Below are 22474 nucleotides of genomic sequence, written 5' to 3'. Positions count from 1 at the left end.
TGAGAGTCATTGGAGTTGATTGGATAGTGGGTTGATCAGATTATCTTGAACTTTAGGGAGATCACTTTAGTGGTTGAGTGGAGGATGGACTGGCTTGGGTACAGACTTGAGGCAGGGAGACCCACTGCCAGGGTATTGTAATAGTCTGGGTTTGATGTGATGAGGTGCTAGCAATGTCAGAGGTAAAAAGAGACACATATGAAAGCATAATTGACAGCTCTTTGCAAAAGATTAAATTGGGGGAACTGAGAAGTAGAGGATAATAGCTCATTGTGAACCTCCACCCTGCTCCAGCTCACTCTTAACTTTGCTGTTACTGTAGAAGGTATCACCATGATGGTAACAGTAAACTTTTCTGTTACTGTAGAAGGTATCACATGAAGGTAACATGTAAAAAGTAAAACAGTTAAGAAAAGGGATGGAGTGGTGGATGAGAAAATGAATTGTTTTGCACATGTTGAATTTAAAATGCATATGGGACATCCATTTAGAGATATCCAATCTACAGGAGCGGATAAAATCATATTGAGAAAAATTATGAAGGGAAGAAAGAAGAGGAAGCAGGACCTAGTACTGTTACCTCCATGCCTAACAGGTGTGACCAGGATCAAAAGCCTTCAAAAGGGACTGAGAAGAGGCAGTCAAACAGATAGAAAGAAAATCAGCAGAGGGTGGTTTCTGGAAATGTCATGGAGAAGAGAGTAGCAAGGAGATACAAAGGTGCTGGACAGTGTCTGAGAGGTCATGAAGGATGAAGATAGAAAAAAAGTCCATTCGATGTTGCAGCTAAGAGATAATTGGTTACCTTGGAGAGTGTAGTTTCGGTTGAATGATGAGGTTAGAAGTTAGAATGTAGATAATTTACAAGAGAGTGAGAGAAGTGGAAACAGAAACTCCAATTATAATTGAATTTCTCAAGGAGTTTGACCATGAAAGGTCATTGACATGAGATCATAGATTTAAAGCTGGAAAGGAGCTTAAAAACCATATAGTTCAAGTCTCTTGATTTGTAGATAAGGAATACCAGGACCAGATTGGTAATTGCCATTCACCCGGGGTCACACAGTTATCCAGTATCTGAGATGGGACTTTGACCTCAGGTCTTGTTGACTCCAAGTTCAATGTTGTATTCACTATGTCATACTTGTATCTGTATATAAGAAGCCCTTTAGTCTGGGATTGATATGTAAAAATAGAAAGGAGGTCTCTCTCTCTCTCTCTCTCTCTCTCTCTCTCTCTCTCTCTCTCTCTTTCTGTCTCATCTCCCTTCTCCTTCCTTCTCCTTCTCCCTCCTTCGCTCTCCCTATTGAATATCTGCTTATTTGAAATTAATATAAAAGTGAGACAATAGACAAACATAGGACTGTATCTATCTCTGAATTGTCTCTGAATCTGATCTATCACAACTGATCTGGACAATGTGGATGAGTGGGGATGCACATTGACTGGATGGTGAAATGGCAAATATAAAGAATTAATTAATTTTTAATTTAATAAATCTAATAAACTGAATAAACTAGTTGATTCATTGACTAAACTTGGGAGGACTTATATGAACTGAGGAAAAGAAAATGAAGCAGGACTAGGAAAACAATTTAAATGATGACCATAGTATTGGAAGGGAACACATTATTGAAAGACTTCAGAAATCTGATCAATGTAGTTACTAATTTTAACTCCAGGTTGCTAATGGTCAAGCATACTTCATTCCTCTTGGCAGAAGGATGGTAGCTCATGGTTGCATGGTTAAAGTGTTGAGTTGCTTTGTTTAACATTGTTGAGAGGGTTAGTGTCTGGGAAGTATCAATTAAAGAAAACTATGTGGAGCATTTCTAAGGACTGAAAATTCTTATCCCAACTCACACTCATCTGTGTAGAGTCCCTCTGAGCAAGGCTATGGGATTGAGAATTTATTTCCTAATGCTATTGGCTTAAGCCTCCCATTGCAGTGTAATTTCATCATTATCAGGCACTAGTTAAAAGCTAATATTTCTCTTCTAATAGATGTCCTCCCTCCCCTCCACCATGATTAGCACCCCGTTATAATTTAACCAATAAACATCAATCTACTTTTTCAAAAGGATATTTATTCAGGAAAAAATGGTAAGAGGGTAAATAAAACCATTTTCCTAAATCCAGGGCACACCACCCTCTCCATTCTGGCCAGTACCCAGAGAGTATTTGTCTCCACTAAGTTCTGATATCTGATAGTGGGGGTCGGGGTGGGATCACTCATCTTGGTTTCAGTTCACCCAGTTCAACTGCTAATCATCTCTAATGCTGGCTCCCATCTCCAGACTTCTGCTTTTCTGATCCTTCCAAGATTACAAGGACATCGATGGCTCCATGATTTGACCTACAGGCAGAAAAGGACAAAAAGGCAAAGAATAAACATGTCATGTATCCTTGAGACAGATCATGTTCATCTTTCTCCACCAGAGACTCACTTTTGTGTGCATACTGAATTCTGATTTTGTAGTCAATGACAAAGGTTCATTCTTCACCTTATATTTGGCAGAGGAAAGAATCATAAGAAACATGCCCATGCTCCAAAATCCCCAGGGAGGGGGAATGGGAGTGAGGGGAATTTCCTCACATTCAGCATTCTGAACACGTTTCTCAGGGCTGAGTGCTCATTGGCCAGTCTCCACTGTACTTGAAAGTATATGTTTTGTGCAAACTCAAGACTTTCCCTCCTTGGATTGGTACCTCTTGATAGAATGATAACTTTCCTTACTTTTGTTTGCCTCTGGTATGAAATGCTCTTAGCTCTACAATTTGATATCCATTCACACTCCTGGGCAGGGCAGGTCTTTCCCTAACATAAACTATCATCCTTCCCATACTAATTACCAGATAGCTGGAAGACAGAGTGCCTGAAGATCATAGGTTCCTAGGATTATAGGGTCATAGACCTTGATCTGGCAGGGACTATAGAGATTAGCAATCCCCAAACCCTCATTTTACAGATGAGGTTCAGAGAAGTAAATTAATCGATTTCAGTGTTCAAGGTCACACCGCTGATACGTTTTTGAGATGAGTCAAACGCCTCTTCCAGGCTCCAAGACCATAGGAGTGGAGCCATCTTTCTTCTGTAGCCTCCATCATTCGGTTTGGTTTGGTTTGTTTACAGTCAATTAAAGTTAATAGTTAGCTATGTTAAACATAGGAGTCCTGCCTCAGTTTCTTTGCAAGAACTGCACTAGTAAGTAGACACGCAATGGGAAACTAGAAAAACTACCCTCCCTGAGTTGCTCTCCAGCTTCTGGGATGATAACTTTAAACCAGCTTCTTTGATCAACCTCTGCTGAGATCCAGGATCTTGAGACTAGAATGAATGCCATTTGAGGGATCCCTCACAGAAAACAGGATCAGCCCCACATATTCTATTGCACATGTGGAAAGCTAGAAGGAAAAGGGATTATGGAGGGAGACAGCTGTGACTTCCACCCCAGTGCAACTTGTAAACACAACCTCACACTGCTTCATTGATAGCGAACTCAAGCATCCTACTCTGGGAAAAGACCCTCACCCCCCAGCCCCAGCCCCTGCCCCCTCTTGGTCCTTTGCCAATTCCTCTTGACTCCATTCTCCTCCTATCTGCCAGTCACTGACATGAGGGGCATGTACTTTAAAATGAAGTTAGCTTGGCTAGCACCAAATGGTTTTTGATTCATCACTGCAGCCATCAATTCCAACAACTGAGAAGTACTTAGTGTCAGGCCTCAGTGACCCCATTTGACAAGCTTCTCTTCAGAGACAGGGGCAGGTGATACTGAATTAGTCTTTGCCTTTTCAGCAGCAAATGCTAAGCATGCCGCTATATTAAAAACCAGTCCATCCCTAGAAGAATCATCATGTTCTTTCATGGGAGGTCTTAATGAACGCAAATTGCACAGTGATTTCAACCTCTCTTTTCTGTTCAGGCCAAGAAGTCAAAGGCAACATAATAGTGTAACAGAAGGGTCTATGTCGACATTACAACATCGGAAACAGAAGATCCGAGAAGCAAAATCAACTGAGGAGAATGTTTCCTAAGAGCTAAAGCAAAGAAAAAAAATCTGAGAATGACCTGGTTGTGGAAGGACCCTTCAGCCCTGGCCAAATGGGAAGCTATTCCCGGGGCCTGTAGATGGGGCAGCCTTGGCATAGCTAAAGGTCTGTTAACATACCCCTTGTTAAACATTCTTGGTTGGAAAAGGGGGAGGATGATGTTTGTCCTGCATTCTCAAAGAAGACTATAACATCAGGGAGGTGATGTCATGACAAGCACACGGATTGGATTTGAATGAGCTGGGCTCATTCACCAACCTCACTTTCTCTTCTAGAGCCACCTGGGTCCAGTGACCAGCCATGGATCAGGACAAGTGGAGATGGCCCTGATTGTGAGGCAATCCAGGTTAAATGACAGGTCAAATTTGAACTCAGGTCCTCCTGACTTCAGGGTCAACTTCACCTTCTAACTAAAAATAAAGTGTGTGTGGGGGGGGAAGGAGGTAGAGGAAAAGAGGATGATGAGGTGGTTGACAGAAAAGATAATTTTTATTGCAAATGTTTAAGTGTACAGAAATTCACTTAAGTAATATTTTGGGAAAGGATTGCATTGTTACAAGAATGAATCAATAAGAATGTTTTAACTATTAGCACAAAACTAGGCTTTGGGAATACACGAACAAAAATGAAGCAGCTCCTTCCTTCAGGGAGCTTAGCCTCAATTATTTATTTGTTTTTGTCATATATTTTTATAATTAAATATTTTATTTTTCCAACTATAGCAGCAATAGTTTTCAACAATCATTTTTACTAGGTTTTGAGTATTGCATTTTTTTCTCCCTCTGTCCCTCCTTCCCTCTCCTTCCTTCCCACCTAAAAAATCAATCCAACATAGATGACCTGCATTTTAATAGGGGGAAATAACACAGACACATATATCAGGGATACCATAGCTACAACGCTTACCATCTGAGACAAAAGATCATTTTGCAGAGGGTTAGAGATGGTTTTATGACCAGATTGGAGGGAGGCATTTTAATTCAAGGCAACTAATACTGATTCAGCAGTAACTATGGTCCCCATATGCTGAGCCAAGCCAAAAATGAGACTCCCTACCCACCCAACAGCTCATGTTGGGCTTATATTCAGTGAAAACAGGACATTAAAGTAAAAAGCTGGAGAAAAGGCTGATTAGGGATAAAGTGTACTAGTGTAGTCTTGCTTCACATTTCACATTTTCTCTCTTTTTTGAGTTTTGAAGTTTACAAAGTGGTGATTTTATAAATCAATCCATAAATACTTATGCTGGACAGTAAGGCATTCTCTCCTAGTCCAGATTGTGATACACCCAAATCCAACCCTCCTGGACAACTTTGGTCCATGTCTTCCCTTACAAATTCTGAATTCCAGGATCCCAAATGCAGAGGAGACCTTTCTCTTTTAATGTTTTATGGATATATAACAGCAGGGTGCCCATTTGTTAGCCCTTACTCATCCTTTGCATGAATGGTACATGAATGATGTGACCCTGGGCAAGTCACTTAACTCTGTTTGCCTCAGTTTCTTCATAAAATGAACTAGAGAAACAAATGGAGAACCATTCCAGCATCTTTGCCAAGAAGAGTCAGACATGACTGAAACAATTGAGCAATTTATGTATATAATATCCTTCCTAGAGTTGATCTCCCAACTTTCACTCCCTCTGTCTTTATTCTTTCTCCACCTCTGGTTTAGGCACAAGGTCTGTCTGCCTCCCTAGGTATTTTGGAAGCAGGAATTCTTTTCTCCCAACTTTGGAGCCCTTGACTGATGGATTGGAGCCTGTTGGACTGTGAACTGTTTAAATTCCTCTGCTAGAGCCTTGAATTGTTTGTTTGATGAGCCAACAATTCTTTTCCTTTCAAGATGTTCTCATCTTGGGACTGCAAACTATCTTATTAGCACATCATGGTCATTGATTGATTGAGCAATTCTGTTATTCAGAGAAGTGTTCTTATCTGACAAAGGAATCTATGTTTAGGATGTCTCCTCAGTCTCGTCTGTGTATATGTGTGTGTGTGTGTGTGTGTGTATGCATCCTCTTACATATGCCTATATATGTGTCTATCTAGATGAAACTCACTGGGAGACATGAACAGATATCTGTACCATCTCTTCATTTTGAACTCCCCAAAGGAGACTTTGATTTCTACCAGGAAGTTGATGCCAGAGGTTGGTCATTCTGCTCTCCATGGAGAAAGACCACTGGGCTAGAATGATATCTATCTATTTATCATTCTTCTTTTAAAAAAAAAATTTATTTAAGGCAATGGGGTTAAGTGACTTGCCTAAAGTCACACAGCTAGGTAATTATTAAGTGCCTGAGGTCAGATTTGAACTCAGGTACTCCTGAGTCCAGGGTGGGTGCTCTATCCAGTGTGTCACCTAGTTGCCCCTGCTATCCATCATTCTTAAAATTGTTCATCTGGGACTAAGAGTTGAGAATATAAATACAAGTCAGTAACACAATCCCTTGTCTTTTAGAGCTTACATTTTAATAGAAGATATCATATATATGGGAACCAGAGATATTGGAGAAGAGAGTTGACTGGGAAGTGATGAGATGCACTAGAGATTAGCAAGGTGAGGTCAAAATTCACCAATCAGAGCTCAGGGCCCCAGCAGGGAGAGTCAAAGGTAATATTTGAGGACTGGAACTGACTGTATAATCAGTGCTCCAAGTCAGTGATTACAGATGTACCTCTACATGGGGTTGTTTGCAAATGGATATCTCAGTGAAACCAAAGCATCTTGCAATGTAAAGGATACCAGTGGAAAACTCTTTGTTGAAGCTAAAGCTCATTTTTGTAATGATTTTTCCCTTTAAAACCTAACCAGTTTTGTGAAATATAGATTTTTTTTTAAAGTGACAGATCTTTATATTTATACTCTCTCCATCTACTATAAACAGCCTTCCTTAAACTAAAAATATTTTCTGGATCAAACCCTGAATCTCAAGAACACAGGAGTGGAGGGGGCACCTCTCTCACTCTGCTGTGGAAAATTCTTGGTCCAGGTGTTACCCTTGGCTCCCCAAACAATTGGTTAAAGGTTTGAATCATTCTCCTTTATAATTGAAGATGATCCATGCAGGTGTAGATGAAAAGAGTCACATGCAAAATAAAAAAAACAAATCCAAAAACAAAACAATGTTTTCCCATAATTCAAGAATAGGAGGGAGGGGTGACAATTAAAAATAGTTGTCAAGGAGAAATAATCTTTTAATTGAGCCCTTGCCTGAGCCTAAGATGTCACACTCCATTAGGCCTACATGCATCTGTGGTCCCGCTGAATGTGGTCCTCATGAAAATCCAGGGAGACTTATTGCTTTGGAGTTTACACATTAGCAGGGTAATCTGGAAAAGGGAAAGAAAATGCCCGATGGGGCTGTTCCCCAGGTGCTCTCATCACTATGCAAAAATCTCACTTTGGTGAATCTGTCATGTCCTGATTTCCAACATGTGGAACCAATAAGTATGGGAGCTTGATGAGGTCGTCCACTTTAGCTCCTTCCGGTAGGTCTAAGAGCCTTGCATTCTTGGCCAGGCTCTCTGGCTGGAGCGGTTCAGCTGTGGGAGTCATGCTTTTGTCCTTCATGGAGGTAAAGCAAACTGGAGCCAGATGCTCTTGCTTCCACCCCCTTCTTCCTTCTTTCAGGAGGCTATACTGCCGTCTACAGTCATTGGGTAGCCAAGGTTACTTGATAGCAATGGGTTCCTTGTCCAGTCCTCTGACAGTCATTTAGATGGATTTGCTTTATTTTTCTTTAGAAAGTCAAATTCCCCATGGAAGGCCCTGTCTGACATCTATAAAAATATAGATGGAACCTAGAAAGGGAATCTCAAGGTGAAATAGTCAAGATTTCAAGAACTTTTGGGGTCCTCTAGCTCTTCACTTGCATAGTCCACTAGGTATTGTGTGCTCTTAACTAGCAAAATGAGAAGCATAGGGTATAGAATCCTGCCCTTTTACTCATGGAACTTGGGGCCCCTGTGGAAAGATATCGTGAGGGGATAGCAATTTTGGGAATGGGGAAGGTGATTCCTATTAATTCTTATTTTTTGGAGGGATAAGGCAATGGAGTTAAGTGAGTTGCCCAAGGTCACACAACTAAGTATTGAGTATCTGAGTTGGGATTAGAACTCAGGACTTCCTGAATCCAGGAAGCTACTGTACCACCTAGCTGCCGTATCAATTCTTCTTCATAATGAAGTGCTCAACCTTGCTCTTTCTGATAAAAGACTGAAAGTCTAAATCACCTTCTAAATTTACTATCCTGACGCAAAGCCCAGGTAGCCTGACTTAGTTATAACTCCAGTCATATTTATTCTTTCCTGGTTGCTAAACTATTTTTGGTTAGAGTAGCTGGCTTATAGCTTGTTATAAAAGGATCTTAGAGGCAACATGGAGAGCAGGACTTGTAGTCAAGAGGTCTTGGGGTTTACATCATGCCTCTGACATGTATCATCATGGTAACTTTCCTCCCCACCAAGTCATGGGACCCCTCGGTGTCCTGGGAAAGCATTAGACAATCAGTGGCAGAGCTGAATGCTCCTCACTGGCAGTTTCCTAACCAGTGAATTCGCCAAAAAATAAATAAATAAATAAATAAGGTGCTACTTTTCATAAAAAAAAGTTAAAGGTCTTATTCTCTTCCAGTGGGTCAGCACAATCCTTCATCCAATTAAAAGTCTGCTCCTAAAAGAAAATCCTTAGACATTCATTCATATCACAGAGAGATGGGAAGAGGAAAGGAGGGGGTCAGTACAAAAATTGAGGAATAGGGAGACTCTTCTAGGGGAACACCTCATTTGGGTGAGTCTCATTGTGCCTTTGACCCTGAAAATGAAGGGTCAAGGTGATAGGCCCCCACACACAGGGTAGGGCCAGGCGAGGCTCTTGGTAGCAGAGCAGGAATGCTAACTGGAGTAATTCTTTCTCCCTTTCCTTCTTCTGAGTTACCCTGGCGTGGTCAGCTATGTATTTGCAGCTGTTTGGCTGACCCCAGGACTGGAGCTGAACTTTTGAGCAGGTGATGGGGAGAAGGGTTGGCTGAGAAATTGGGCAGAGAAGGGGAGCTGGGGAGAGAAAGGAGCAGCTCTGTGGAGAGGTGGGGTAGAGTGGAGGGCTCTGTCAGTGCAACATTGCTCTGAAATGCAATATTGCTTTGAAGAATCCTCCAAAGTGACTTTTCTTCTCTCTGTTGGTCATCCCAGGTGTGTGTGTGTGTGTGTGTGTGTGTGTGTGTGTGTGTGTGTGTGTGTGTACTCCATGAAGGGCTTGGAAGATACAACAGTCATTTATTTTAAAAAAATATTTTTGATGCAGTGATCTCTTTTAAAAGAATGTATGGATTAATCTTGGCCCCAAAGAAGAGAGGAGGAAATGTACTTCCTTCCCTTCTTTGCAGAGGTGTAAGGTAACTATAGGTATGTGACAAAGCAGATCCTGTCAGACTTGGTGAATAATGTGGGTTATGTCCCAAACCCCCTCTTCTCCTCTCTGCTCTACTGCTTGCATCATTGAGGTAAGAAAGAAAGGGGGGAGGAAGGAAGGAAGGAAGGAAGGAAGGAAGGAAGGAAGGAAGGAAGGAAGGAAGGAAGGAAGGAAGGAGGAAGGGAGGAAGGAAAGAAGAGAGGAAGGAAAGATAGAAGGAAGAAAAGAAGGAAGGAAGAAGGAAAGAAAAGAAAGAAGAGGAGGGGAAAAGGAAGAAGGAGGAAAGAAGCATTTGTTAAGTGCCATACTACGAGCTGGGAACAAAAAACAATAAACCAGTCTCTGTTCTTCAATAGCTTATAGGGCAGCTAAGTGGCACAGTGGATAGAACACTGACCCTGGAATCAGGAGAACCAGAATTCAAATCTGGTCTCAGACATGGTAATTACCTAGCTGTGTCACTTAACCCCATTGCCTTGCAAAAACCTCAAAACAAAATAAAACAAAACACAAAAAAAGAGTTTATGTCCTAATAGGGGAGATAACACACATGGTGGGGTGGTGACCAGGGAAAGATGTTTCTGTATGATGAGTCACAATGATGCCCAATGGAACAATAGGGCAGTCAATTGATACACACTTTCCAGAATCAATAATCTGGCTGATTTTATAATAGTTCTCGAAGTGGAAAGAGTAGGGGAGGGGGATGCAGGCAGTAACCTTGCATCTAGTGAGAAGATATCTGTGAGGCACAGCCAGAGTCAGCCTGGCCTGGAGCTTCATGGGGCACCTAGCAATCACTGGGGCTATGGGATAGATGGTTTAGTAATGAAAGGGTTAAGTATAGCAGGGCATGGTCTCTAGTCTAGACAGCAATACAAAGATGACTACAGAGCATGTCATTACATGGGAGAACCCAACTGCAGACTCCAAGTCTGGCCTAAGCAACCTCTCACTTGGCTTAGCAAAACAAGCCTTTTTATAACTTTAGGGAAATAGAATCATAAGACAAGAGGCATAGCATAGAGAGATGAGAGTCACATACGATGGGGGACGATGGGGCATCAATCCATCTATGGAACCATTCACATAATTAACTGAAAGCATTCAAAGGCTGACCACTGAGACTTAACAAATTTGTTGGGAGCCACTGGAGTAATCAGAGAAAGATTTAAATATTAACAGAAAATAGAGTATCAAGATTATATAAGTTAGCAAGCAAGTACAAGTCATTCATTGTTCTACCTAGAGGCAGCCAAGTTTCCCTCAAGTTTATTGGTCAGCCTCGGCCTTTGTGGGAATGTCAGACTCTCTAGAAACACAACAGAATAAGATGGTGGGCCTGGGGTCAGGAATGAGTTTTGCTGATGGTTGCCCCCCCCTTTCTGTTTTTTCTTTTAGTATTCCTTGTATACTTGGGGGGGATGAAAGTGAAATTAAAAAATTTAAAAGAAAAAATACTGATTTCACAAAGCCTTCAGGAAGGATGCTCAGTGTAAGCACTTTCAGGAAAATATTTAAGAGAAAGTTAGAGGCCTAAGATATGTTCTGGAATGAAGCAACCTCTCCCTGGCACAGTGGGTGGGGGCTCTCAGCTTCTCTTAGGCAAGTAAGTACTATAGTGGACCTCTATTTCAGAGAATGAAGCTTCAGCAATAGATTGACTAAAACCAGCCACTGAGGCTGGAGCCATTGAGGTGAGAGCCCATGGACATCCAGGAAGGGGGCAGGGGTGAACATGTGGGATGGTATGGGGGGATATAAATTCATGAGAGCAGAGAAGGCTTAGCATACTGTGCCAAATTTTCATTTTTTTAGGCAAGGTGAATTAATGAAATAATCATTCACAGGCTAATTAAGTCAAAAGGGCAATACAATAACAAAAGCAAAGTTTATATATTATATATAATATATAACAATATAATTATAATATAATACATCATAACATATAATATATATTATATCTAATATATATATATATATACATATATGTACAGGGCAGTGAGGTATATAGAGTGCCAGGAGCATCTTCCTGGGTTCAAATACTGTTTCAGTCACTTACTAGTTGTGTGAATCTGGGCAAGTCATTTCACTCTGTTTGCCTCAGTTTTCTCATCTGTAATATGAACTGGAGAAAGAAATGGCGAACCACTCCAGTATCACTGCCAAGAAAACCCGAAATGGGGTCAAAGAGAGTTAAAAATGACTGTACAACCACAAATACATATGTGTATGTCTATTTATACAGTAAATATGATATGTTGCACCCCATAGTCTTCCTCCTCTACAAAGAAAGTAAAGAGATACATTTCCTCCCCTCTTTTGAGGGCTAAGATTAATCCTTACAAGGACACTCTGTTGAATTCCATTTTGAATCCTTTGCTCTGGCTGGAAGGGAAGGGTAACCCACTTGAAGCTTATGTAAACCAGAGAAAGCTTCCCTTTGAAGGCTTGTGACAGCTTGGTCTTTGATGATGACCTAGGGTAAGGAAAGTTAGATTCCCCTCCCCCAATTTAAAGAAAACCTTTGCAAGAGGCCTGTAGTTCTCCTAATGTGTTTTTGCTGAGGATTTAAATTTTCTGGCTATCACCCATCTCATTGGGAAAACAGACCCAAAGCACATCTTCTTTTGCAAATAGAAAGCCAACTGCTGTCCAAAATAGAATACCAGAAGTTTCCAGTCTGGTAAAGTCCTTGATAAATCATTCACTTGCCCCTGGACAAATCTTTCTGCGATTTTGTTTGCTTGTTTTTTTTTTTGGTGGGGGATCAGGAGAGCTAGTCTTTCTTTTCTTTACTCATTCTTATAACATTTAAATAGAATTTTATAGATTATAATGTGCTTTGCAGATATCTCATTTGATGCTCACAATTACCCTGGGACGTGATGCTGTTAATAATCCCCATCACACAGATAAGGAAGCTGAGAGGGACAGAGATAAACGATTTGGGACATTTAGCTAATTAGTTTCTGAGACTGGATTTGAACACAAGTCTTCCTGACTCTGGAACCAGCATTTTATGCTAGATTTTTGTTTTAGGCTTTTTTTTTTTTTTGCAAGGCAGTGGGGTTAAGTGGCTTGGCCAAGGCCACACAGCTAGGTAATTATTAAGTGTCTGAAATCGGATTTGAACTCAGGTACTCCTGACTCCAGGGCCTGTACTCTATCCACTGCGCCACCTAGCCGCCCCACTAGGGCCAGCATTTTATCTACTATGTGGCCTATCTGCTCTCTTCCAAGCTTACTTCTCAGAATGTGTTATCGCTGTATATTTTTGGAAGGCCTGCTGGGGACCTTATGAAGCTCTGCCCCAGATGATCTGGGGTCCTGTTGGTGTGTTCTCTGGGTAACCAGAGCTGTTTTCTTCAGGTATCCCAGGAATGGCTCCGGCTGGGTTGTTGACCACCTTCAGCTGGCCCCAAGACCATCCAAGATGGGGTCTGATTGCCGTTCTCCTGTACCAGGTTGTTTCTGCTCTAGACAGTAGTTTCTCATCCCCTTTAGTAGAATGAAATCACATGCAGAGAGCACTCTGCAAACTTTAGTGCACTATGGAAATGAGAGCCAGCCCTCTTCTTGTGGGCACCTCCCCCCTTCCCCCTTCTGCATTCGTTTGGACTTCCACACTGCCTCAGTCTTCCTAATTGGGAGCACCCGGCCTGAGATGCTGGAGGGAGGCAAGGGCGCAGGTGCAGCTGACAAGCCTCCTTCCTCCCCAGAAACCCCGGGGGCTGCTCAATTCGCCCTGGTCTCTTTCACCCGGTCCAGCCAGGGGCTGTGGGCCTGGGCCCCCGGAGCCCCCAATGTCCCCAGCTGCCCTAGTCTTAGAGATGTTGGCTCCCAGTCCCACTAACAGAGTTCTGATGGTCAGGACACTTCAGTCTTCTCTGACACTTGGGAAGAGGAAAGATAGAAACTGGGACCCCAAAGACAAAGAGCAGCCTTTCTAGGGGACCATCTCTACCTTATTGTTATTGCCGAGAGACAGCACAGCACAAGGTCTGTTGATTGATTTGGTTTTATCTATCCCTCCTTGCCTTTACCTCTCCTTTCGAGATCCTTCCCCTTAATACCTTTTAGAAAATAAGTTCCTTGTGGGTAGAGCTTGTTTCACTCTATGTGAGTTCCCAGGTGATTCCCTTATATAAATTAAAACAAATTGATTTAAGGCCTCTTGGTTTTAACTTCATTGGTCAGTGTGAATCTATCACCAAAGGCTTCTAAGTTGCTTTCAATGGACTGGAACAGCATCCCAGAAAGTTGAGAACTGAACTCTGAAGAATTGCTGGAGGAAATCCAACAGCAATAGTGTGGGGTTTGATTTTTTTTAAATTTAGTTTAGTATTGTTTCTTAACTGGAAGGACTGGGTAAGTCTGGCTATGGGGAAAAGCATTTGGATTTGGATTCATTTTGCTGTCATTATTTAGAATAGTCCCATACGGTAGAAATCTCTCTATATAGATAAATATATAGATATACATATGCATAAACAGGAGGATATATATATATATATATATATATATATATACACACACACACACAGGTGATATATAGCTATCTTCTGGGAGTCTGTCTACATATATATATATAATATATATATATATATAATATATATACCAGTATATGCTGCACATGCATATCCATACAAACACTAGAAACACACATACATAAACACACATGCACACGCATGCAAATATACACATACATAGACATACACACACACATATATACACAGGCACACACTCATATATACATGTATAGATACATAGATATATACAAGCATACACACACACACACACACACACACACACATATATATATATATATATATATATGCATATTTACATATGTATAAATCTCTCTGGCTCTCTTCATCCTCCCTCCTCCCACCACCAGGTGAATGGGATTCATTAGATCAGACATAACAACTTGACCTCTTCCTTCCTCTTCTAGCCTCACTCCTGACTTTTTCAAAATCATTTCAGGACTGGGATGTCATCCTCTAGCATCCCTTAGCCCAGAACCTTCCTACTATGAGTTCTATCCCTTCACAAGCTCCATCCCCCACCCCCTTCTCCTATTGCTGAGCAACTCTCAGAAATTCCATTTCATGAATGGACCTAGGATAACCTGTCTTTGTTCCCCTCCCCCACCTTGTTTCTGACTATCTCAGGACTTCAAAATGATCCTCCAGTGATGGTTATCTTCTTTTCCTCTCCCCTTCCCCATTTTGGGTTTTTCAGTTCTCTTTTGTGCATTATCTTGCCCCTCCTTAGAATGTTGTTGATGTTTGTCCTTCAAAGAAGACCATGACCACAGGGAGGTGCTGCCATGACAAGCATGTGAATTCGATTTGGGTAAGGTGGGCTGTGCTAAGTCACTAGCCTCACTTTCTCCTCCAAAGTCATCTGGGTCCACTGGCCAGATCTGGATCAGGACATAGATAGTCCTGGATGTGAAGTAGTTAGAGTTAAGTGACTTGCCAAAGGTCATACCACTAGTGCCAAGTGTCATACCACTAGTGCCAAGTGTCTGAGGTCTTATTTGAACTCAAATCCTCCTGACTGCAGGGCTAGTGTTCTATCTACTGTACCACCTAGCTACCCATTAGAATGTAAGTTCCTTGAGGGCAGGTACTATCTTATTTTGTTTGTATTTGTTTCTGGGTTTAGTCTTGGGTCTGGCATTTGATAATTGTTTCCTTCTTTCTATTTTTCCCAAATGGATAATTGAGTGAAAGCATTTAGCCAGAGCCAGCAAGCTCACAGGACCTTTCCATTCACCTTTCTTGGTTGGGAAATAAGTCCAGAATTACTTAGGAGTTGATAAGGTCAGGTCACACTTGGGAAGCAATGCTCTGCTTTCAGTGATCCTCAATTGCCCTATTCTGCAAATGGTCCCCCTAAAACCACTATTCTCCCAGAGTCACTATGTGCTTGGGATCATGGAACCCTTATCTCAGCAGTCACAATATAGGTGGTCATTTCTTAAAGCACAGAACATGGATTTAGAGATACAAGATCATCTAATTCAAACCCCTCATACATACATATATGACTTCTGAGATAACGGCGGGACATAAGTTGGGAGCAGCATGTTACCAATGATAAATAACAAGAAAAAAGAAGTGGGGGGGATGTAACAAGAGAGAGACACACATCTCTGGGTAGACTTGATGCTGTAGTGGTGTCCATTAAATGATAAGGGTAGCTAGGTGGCACCATAGTGTCTGGAATGTCAGGCCTTTAATCAAGAATATAAATATGGCCTCAGACAGTAGCCAAAGTGACCCTGGACAAGTCACTTCACCTTACTTGCCTCAGTTTCCTCATCTGCAAAATGAGCTGAGAAAGGAAATGATAAATCACTCCATTGTCTTCACCAAGAAAACCTCAAATTGGATCACGAAGAGTCAGACTCAACTCAAACAATTCATCAACTGAGCTGATGGGTACCAAGATGATGTGGTAGGTAAAGAGCTGGTGACTGGGATTCAAATCCCAGGTATGATACTACTCCCATGTCTCATATCCTCCTTGGGCATATACATGTGTGTAGGTGTATGAGGGGTTTGAATTAGATGATCTTGTATCTCTAAATTCATGTCCTGTGCTTTAGGAAATGACGTAGACAAGAATTGTGTGTGATATACAGATAAGGATGTCATCTTTACCAAAAGAGATTCAGTTGAGATCAGTTTATACCAACATGCCAATATGCAAATAAAAATCCTAATTGTTAATATTTACATAACAAACATAGAAAATAACTTGGAGCAAAATTTAAAGAAATGAAAATGAACAGAAACTGAGTATCCTTTCTTGATGTTAATTATACATTTCTCTTACTTATTGTTTCATAACAAGCAAGTTAATACATAAGAGGAAAGGATAGCCAGTAGCAATAAAAATTTCTGGATCTCAAAGATGAGATTAAATTTAAAAAGTTTGGGTAGGGAAGAAGAAAAACAAAAAGGGTCTCCATCAGCTGGAGAATGGCTGAATCAATTAAGGTATGGGATTGTAATGAAATATTATTGTTCCATAAGAAATGATACAATATTAAAGAATACTGGTTAATATGAACTAAAGTAAATGGAACCAAGAGAACAATTTATACAGAAAAATAACATCATAAAAAATCAATTTTGAAAGACTTAAGAACTCTGATACAACTATGTCTCCAGAAGATCTGTAATGAATGAAGCATATTAACCCCCTCCTAATAGAGAGATGATGGAAACAAGGTGCAGAAGGAGACCTCTATTTTTCATTTTTTTAAAAAGTTTTTGCAAGGCAAATGGGGTTAAAAGTGGCTTGCCCAAGGCCACACAGCTAGGCAATCATTAAGTGCCCAAGGCCAGACCTGAACTCAGGTACTCCTGACTCCAGGGCCGGTGGTCTATCCACTGTGCCACCTAGTTGCCCCGAGACCTCCATTTTTGGTTATTGCCACTGTGCAGCTTCTTTCATGCTGTCTTTCCTCCATTCGGTCTTATTAACTTCCCTGGCATCCTTTAAGTCCTAACGAAAATTCTATCTTTTAGAGGAAGCCTTTCCCAGGTGCTTAATTCTTGTGCCTTCCCTCTGTTAGTTATTTCCTAGTTATCCTGTAAATAGATTGCTTTGTACACATTTGTTGGCATGCTGTCTCTGCCATTAGAATTGCAAGTTTCTTGAGGGCAAGAATCTTTTGCCTCTTTATGTATCCCCAAGTGCCTAGCACAATGCCTAGCCCATAGGAGTTCTAAATAAATATTGACTGATTTTGCTTGACTATATGATTTGTTGCTTTTTTATTAAACGTGTTCCTTCCCTCCCTTTCTGTTCATTTTTATTTGAGGGACAGTGGTACAGATAGGAAAGAGGAAGATAATTGTAATATTGATACCCCTCAATGGTCATTTAAATTTTTTTAAATGCCAAGAAGAAAACAGAAGGGAAACATAGGCAAACAGATTTGAAAGTTACATTTGGAATTTATTATATACTTAAAAAAAACAAGCAGTAAGAAGTGAAGAATCACAGTTTAATTGCAGTTGTCTCTTTGTCTTCAACTAAGCACATGTAGACGCTCTTTTATGGTGTTTAAATATTTTATTCCAAATGAAAAATGAAATTCACAAAATAAAGGGGGGAAATGAACATTTTTTTTAAAAGTAGCTGCTCAATTTGATGTTGATTTTCCTCATTCTACCTTAAGAAGAAACTCTGACCTGTGACAATGCAGACTCCACCCCCCCCCCCAGATCAGACCTGAAATCTAAAACACAGCTTGATAATTGGCTAGATCTCTGATGCTGCTAATACCAGTTTGAGCCATCCCAGAATGAGCTGGTGGTACCCAATGCTTCCCAACAAACTATTACTGCATAAGGAAAATGCATTGTGGCTCCCATTTGGTCTTTTTGCTTTCCCGGGGGAGTCTCCTTTTTTCTTTTACAATCTCTAAGTAAAAAGCAAAGACAGAACTTAGATATATCAGCTGTCCTGCAGTCCTCATGTCTTCTGAAACAAGAAAGGATTGGTTGCTTTGCAACTTTCTTTTTCATAACTCAATCTTTGAAGTTCTTAATCTTCACTCCTACTTTGTGATAGGAGTTTCTTGACACTGAGAACTGGTATTTTAATGATTTTTATAACCTGCTTCTTCTAGGAGCAATAAAAAAATCAAAATCATACTAACTTGTGGGGTTTTAATATCAATTTTCCTGAAATTCCTTATTTGCATCTACTTCCTTGTATATGCCTTCTAGTGTTCATTTTGGTTAATTTTATTTCTTCCTTTAGTTCTCTCAGTGTCTTTATTATCCATTTTATTGTACCTTGAAATAGGTATAACTTTGCTTTTAATGTTATCATTATTGTTGTTTCCATACATTTTTCTTCTGTCAATTTTACCTGCTTTTCATCTGTAATATGATTTTATTGAATATATTCTTTGGTTTGTTCATCTTTTTTTAAAGAGTTTTTAATTTCCTATGGAGAATTCTTGACTCTCATCACCCCTGTAAGTGTTTCTGCTACTATTTTGAGGGAATATTGAGGAAGGGGCCTCTTTTATCATTTCTCATTCTGCCATATTCCTAGGAAACTGTTGTTCAATCATGTCTGACTCTTCATGACCCTGTGGATCATGCTGTCTGAGGAGTTTTTTTGGCAAACATACTGGATTGGCTTGCCATTTTCTTTTCTCTTCCATAAGATTAGACTTTTTTTTCCCTCCTGAACATCTTCAAATATATTTGAATATAAGAGAATGATGATAATCATAACTGGCATTTATATGGTACTTTGAGGTTTATGATAATGATCATTTTATTCCTATTTTATAGCTGGGAAAACAGGGTCAGTGAAAATAAGTGACTTGGCTATGGTCAGACAGTGGGATCCCAAAGCAGATTCCTCTTGGCTCTGAGCCTCTCCCTCTAAACAGTGGTTTTCCTCACAGACTCTTACATTTTGATAATGAATCTAAATCACTCTCTTTATGGTACATTCTTTTCCTTGGCCCCCAGTGCTGAGGTTGTGGGACACTAATGACAGCTCACTTTTGATAATGCCATATTCTGTAACTGACCACAAGAAGATTCAAAGCCACCATGAGAAGGGCAGAGAGCAAGTTGAGCGAACCAAAAAGCATTAGTTTTGACCAGAGGAGCAATTGTTTTTCATAGGACATATTTAAGAAAAAAATTGTCATTAAAATTGCATTTGAAGTCAATGAATGCTTGTTAACATATTTTATTCACTATATACCAATAGAGTCAATTTTTGAATAATAGCCCAAAGTCTGAGCAGATCCATTTCCCATGCCTTGGAGGACAGAAGAGGCAAGAAAACTTTTCTCCATTTTTTAAATGACATTTCACAGAAGTATTGTTTCACTTTAAAGTAAACATTTTGTTCCACCAGGTCACTCCTATAAGGTATCCCAGAGGGCTCTATTCTGGGTCATCTTCTCTTCTAACCTCTAAACTGTTTCACTTGGTGATCTCATCTATTCCTATTATAATCCTCTCCATGCTAATGGTTCTCAAAGCTCCTTATTTTTGTTTAACCCTTCTTCTAACCTCTTAGACTCACATGTTTAACCACCTATTAGACATTTCAAATTGGATATCTTCTAAACATCTTAAATGCCTTTCTTTTCAATAATGAGAGGATAATCTCATGATAAGATGTGGAGAGCAAGCATTTTAGAACTTTCTTTTCTTTATGGGCATTTCCACAGCATCCTCTGGCTAGGTCATATTCTTTTTTCTTTTTTTTAACCTGCAGGATTAGCCAACAGACATTCCTGGTATTTTTGTACTGGTGTCCATTAATCTTACTGACTCTTAGTTTCTTCCTCTGTAAATGAGGGAGTTGGATTGAAGGACTTCTAAGGTTGCTTCCAGTTCTAAATCTATGATCCTTTTTTGGCTTTCCATTAAACACATCAAAATAATGTGGTCACATCCTACTTTCTCTCCTCATCTCTCCTCATCCATAGGATGAGCAGGCATTAACAGGTCGTGACCTACACTGGGCTATAGAGTGTGTATAACAATAAGATCATATATCCTTCAAATATTGAAATTTCCAGATAAGCCTCTCAAAATTTCATTTGTACAGAAAGAACCTTTGACTTCACACGATCTGTGGCACATATATATGAGATAAGGATGGTGGTACTGTACTCTATCAGAAGGCATAAGTACCTATTTTTATGAAATCATAGAATCACTGAAGATTTGGTAAATAAAGAGCAGATGGGCATAGTGGCAAGGCAGCACAGGAGAGATGAGGAAAAACTTTCCCAAAGGCACTAGAATAATGTCCACAGGAACTGTCTTGGAACACTCAAGATCAGGGTCCATTGGCCAAGAGGAAACAGAAATGACTGACCAAGACTCCTTTCTGATTAAAATTAAAGCTCTCTTGGGATGGACAAATTCTGATGGCAGCTCATCCCAAGGTTTTAGCACCACAGTGTTTAAGCAGTTCACCCTAGTGTCCAACTGAAACCATAATATTGTTTTCACGTACCTAGCATCTTCCATCTCTGCCTTCATGGCAACTGTTGTATGTTCCTGAATTACTCTCCTCCCTACTTTCCACCTCCTATGGTCCCTGGCTTACTTTAAAACTTGGCTCAGATCCTATGTTCTGTAGAAAACCTTTCCCTCTAAAGTTATCTCCAGATGTCCTGGTCTATATCTTGCCATTGGATTCAGATGACTTTGGAGGAGAGAGTAAGACTGGAGTTTTTGTACAGTCCCCTCCACTGAAATCCAATTTACTTGCAAGTCATTATGTTAGCTTTGTGACGTCCTGGTCCTCTTTGAGAACAAAGCACAATCTTCCTTCTAGTTTGAATTGGTCTTGTATGTATCTATTTCTACATTGCCTTCAGGGCAGGGATTGGTATGGCTGTGTGGTGTGTATGTGTGTGTGTGTGTGTGTGTGTGATTGGAATTAGAGACTTCAGAGAGAAAATTTTCCTGAGTGAGATTGGAATCGCTCTCTTGTTTGAACTAAAATCTTATCTCACTCTTGAGAAAGCAGGAGTAGCTTCTTTCTTCCTTGATGTTGGTACCCAACATTGTTTTAGCATTCTCTCTGCCATTTTGGAGTCATATCTCACTAGGCACATGTAACAGCCTGTTAAACACACTGGGCTGGGTTGAAAGTCTACGATTGTGTCCCCAGGACACTGAGTCTGACACACAGGAAACATGGAATAAATGATTGTTGATTGATGGATTAATAAATCCTTTGAAGAACTTAAGATCTTGTTGGGCATGAAGACCAAACCCAATAGGGGAAGGGATTTACCTGAGAACTGGGTTGGTTATTGCCACATATTCATTGGAGGTCTTTTCCACATTTGGCAGATAAGGACAGTGTTTTAGTGGTAAAGTGAGTCACTGAGTCACACAAACAATAAGAGCTAGAGCCATAGAACAAGCTTAAATATTCACAATCCAAGTCCCATTTTTTTGCCTCTTACCTTAAGACAGTGCTAAAAGGGGTGCTAGAGACAGCTCCACCCTGGGTCAGCCTTTTTGGCTAGCTCGCTATGCTTCACATCCCATTTAGCCGATAACAAGGACCTGTCCAACAAAGGCATCTTGCCATATTCCTTGCCACCATGCGTATTCCTTCCCAGACCCATACTAACCTTTCCATCTCTTGCTCTGGAAACAATAATCATATCAATGCCACTTTTGTTGTAAGAAAAGGGTGGGACAATCATCACCCTAAGGGGGCTATTTCCTATCCTGAGACTGTTCTAGACCTTTTAACTGCCTCCCCAGACCATCACTCCACTATTTATTGTATCCCCTTGTCACTTAGCTCTGTTTGCCTCACTTTCCTCATCTGTAAAATAAACTGGAAAAGGAAATGACAAACCACTCTAGTATCTTTGCTAAACAAACAGAGATCCTTCCCAAATGGGATCACAGGGAACCAGATATGACTGAAATAACTGAATAACAGATAGAATATAAGCTCCTTAAGGAATAAGTCTCCCTTTAAAAAAAAACTCTAGGGGCAGCTAGGTGGCGTAGTGGACAAAGCACCGGCCTTGGAGTCAGGAGTACCTGGGTTCAAATCTGGTCTCAGACACTTAATAATTACATAGCTGTGTGGCCTTGGGCAAGCCACTTAACCCCATTTGTCTTGCAAAAAACCTAAAAAACAAAACAAAAACAAAAAACAAACAAAAAACAAACAAAAAAAAACCTCTATCCCTACTGCTTAGTACAGTGATTGGTACCTAGTGGACACTTAAATATTCATCCAGCCATCCCTCTCAACCAAGGTTAGAGAAACCATAGATTTTCTGAACTCTCCAGAGAGATACCCACCCTTCCTTTTACTTCTTTTTGGGAAAAAATGTCAAAACCAATACTAGAAAGGATTTCCCTGAGAACTTAGTTTGTTGCTGTCAATACATTTGTGGTATTCTCTTGTATTAAGATAAGTAGCTCACATTAGATTTTAACATACATAT

The 22474-nt window shown here is 40.4% G+C and overlaps 1 long non-coding RNA gene across 2 annotated transcripts in view; it reads left to right on the top strand.

Annotated features, from left to right (window-relative positions):
* The window catches only part of LOC141496342 (uncharacterized), a 205107-nt gene that overhangs the window by 81709 nt on the left and 100924 nt on the right, over positions 1–22474 (top strand). The window contains exon 5 of one of the 2 annotated variants that reach the window (XR_012471032.1): positions 2298–3601. The exons of the other annotated variant lie outside the window; for it this stretch is intronic. This is a non-coding gene — a long non-coding RNA (uncharacterized LOC141496342). Of the gene's footprint in view, positions 1–2297; positions 3602–22474 lie in introns of those variants that run through there. 2 annotated transcript variants of the gene reach the window in all.

The sequence above is a fragment of the Macrotis lagotis genome, chromosome 8 (assembly GCF_037893015.1).
Source record: "Macrotis lagotis isolate mMagLag1 chromosome 8, bilby.v1.9.chrom.fasta, whole genome shotgun sequence".
Taxonomy (NCBI): domain Eukaryota; kingdom Metazoa; phylum Chordata; class Mammalia; order Peramelemorphia; family Peramelidae; genus Macrotis; species Macrotis lagotis.
The sequence above is the reverse complement of the archived record's forward strand: the minus strand, read 5'-3'. Positions and strand labels throughout refer to the sequence as shown.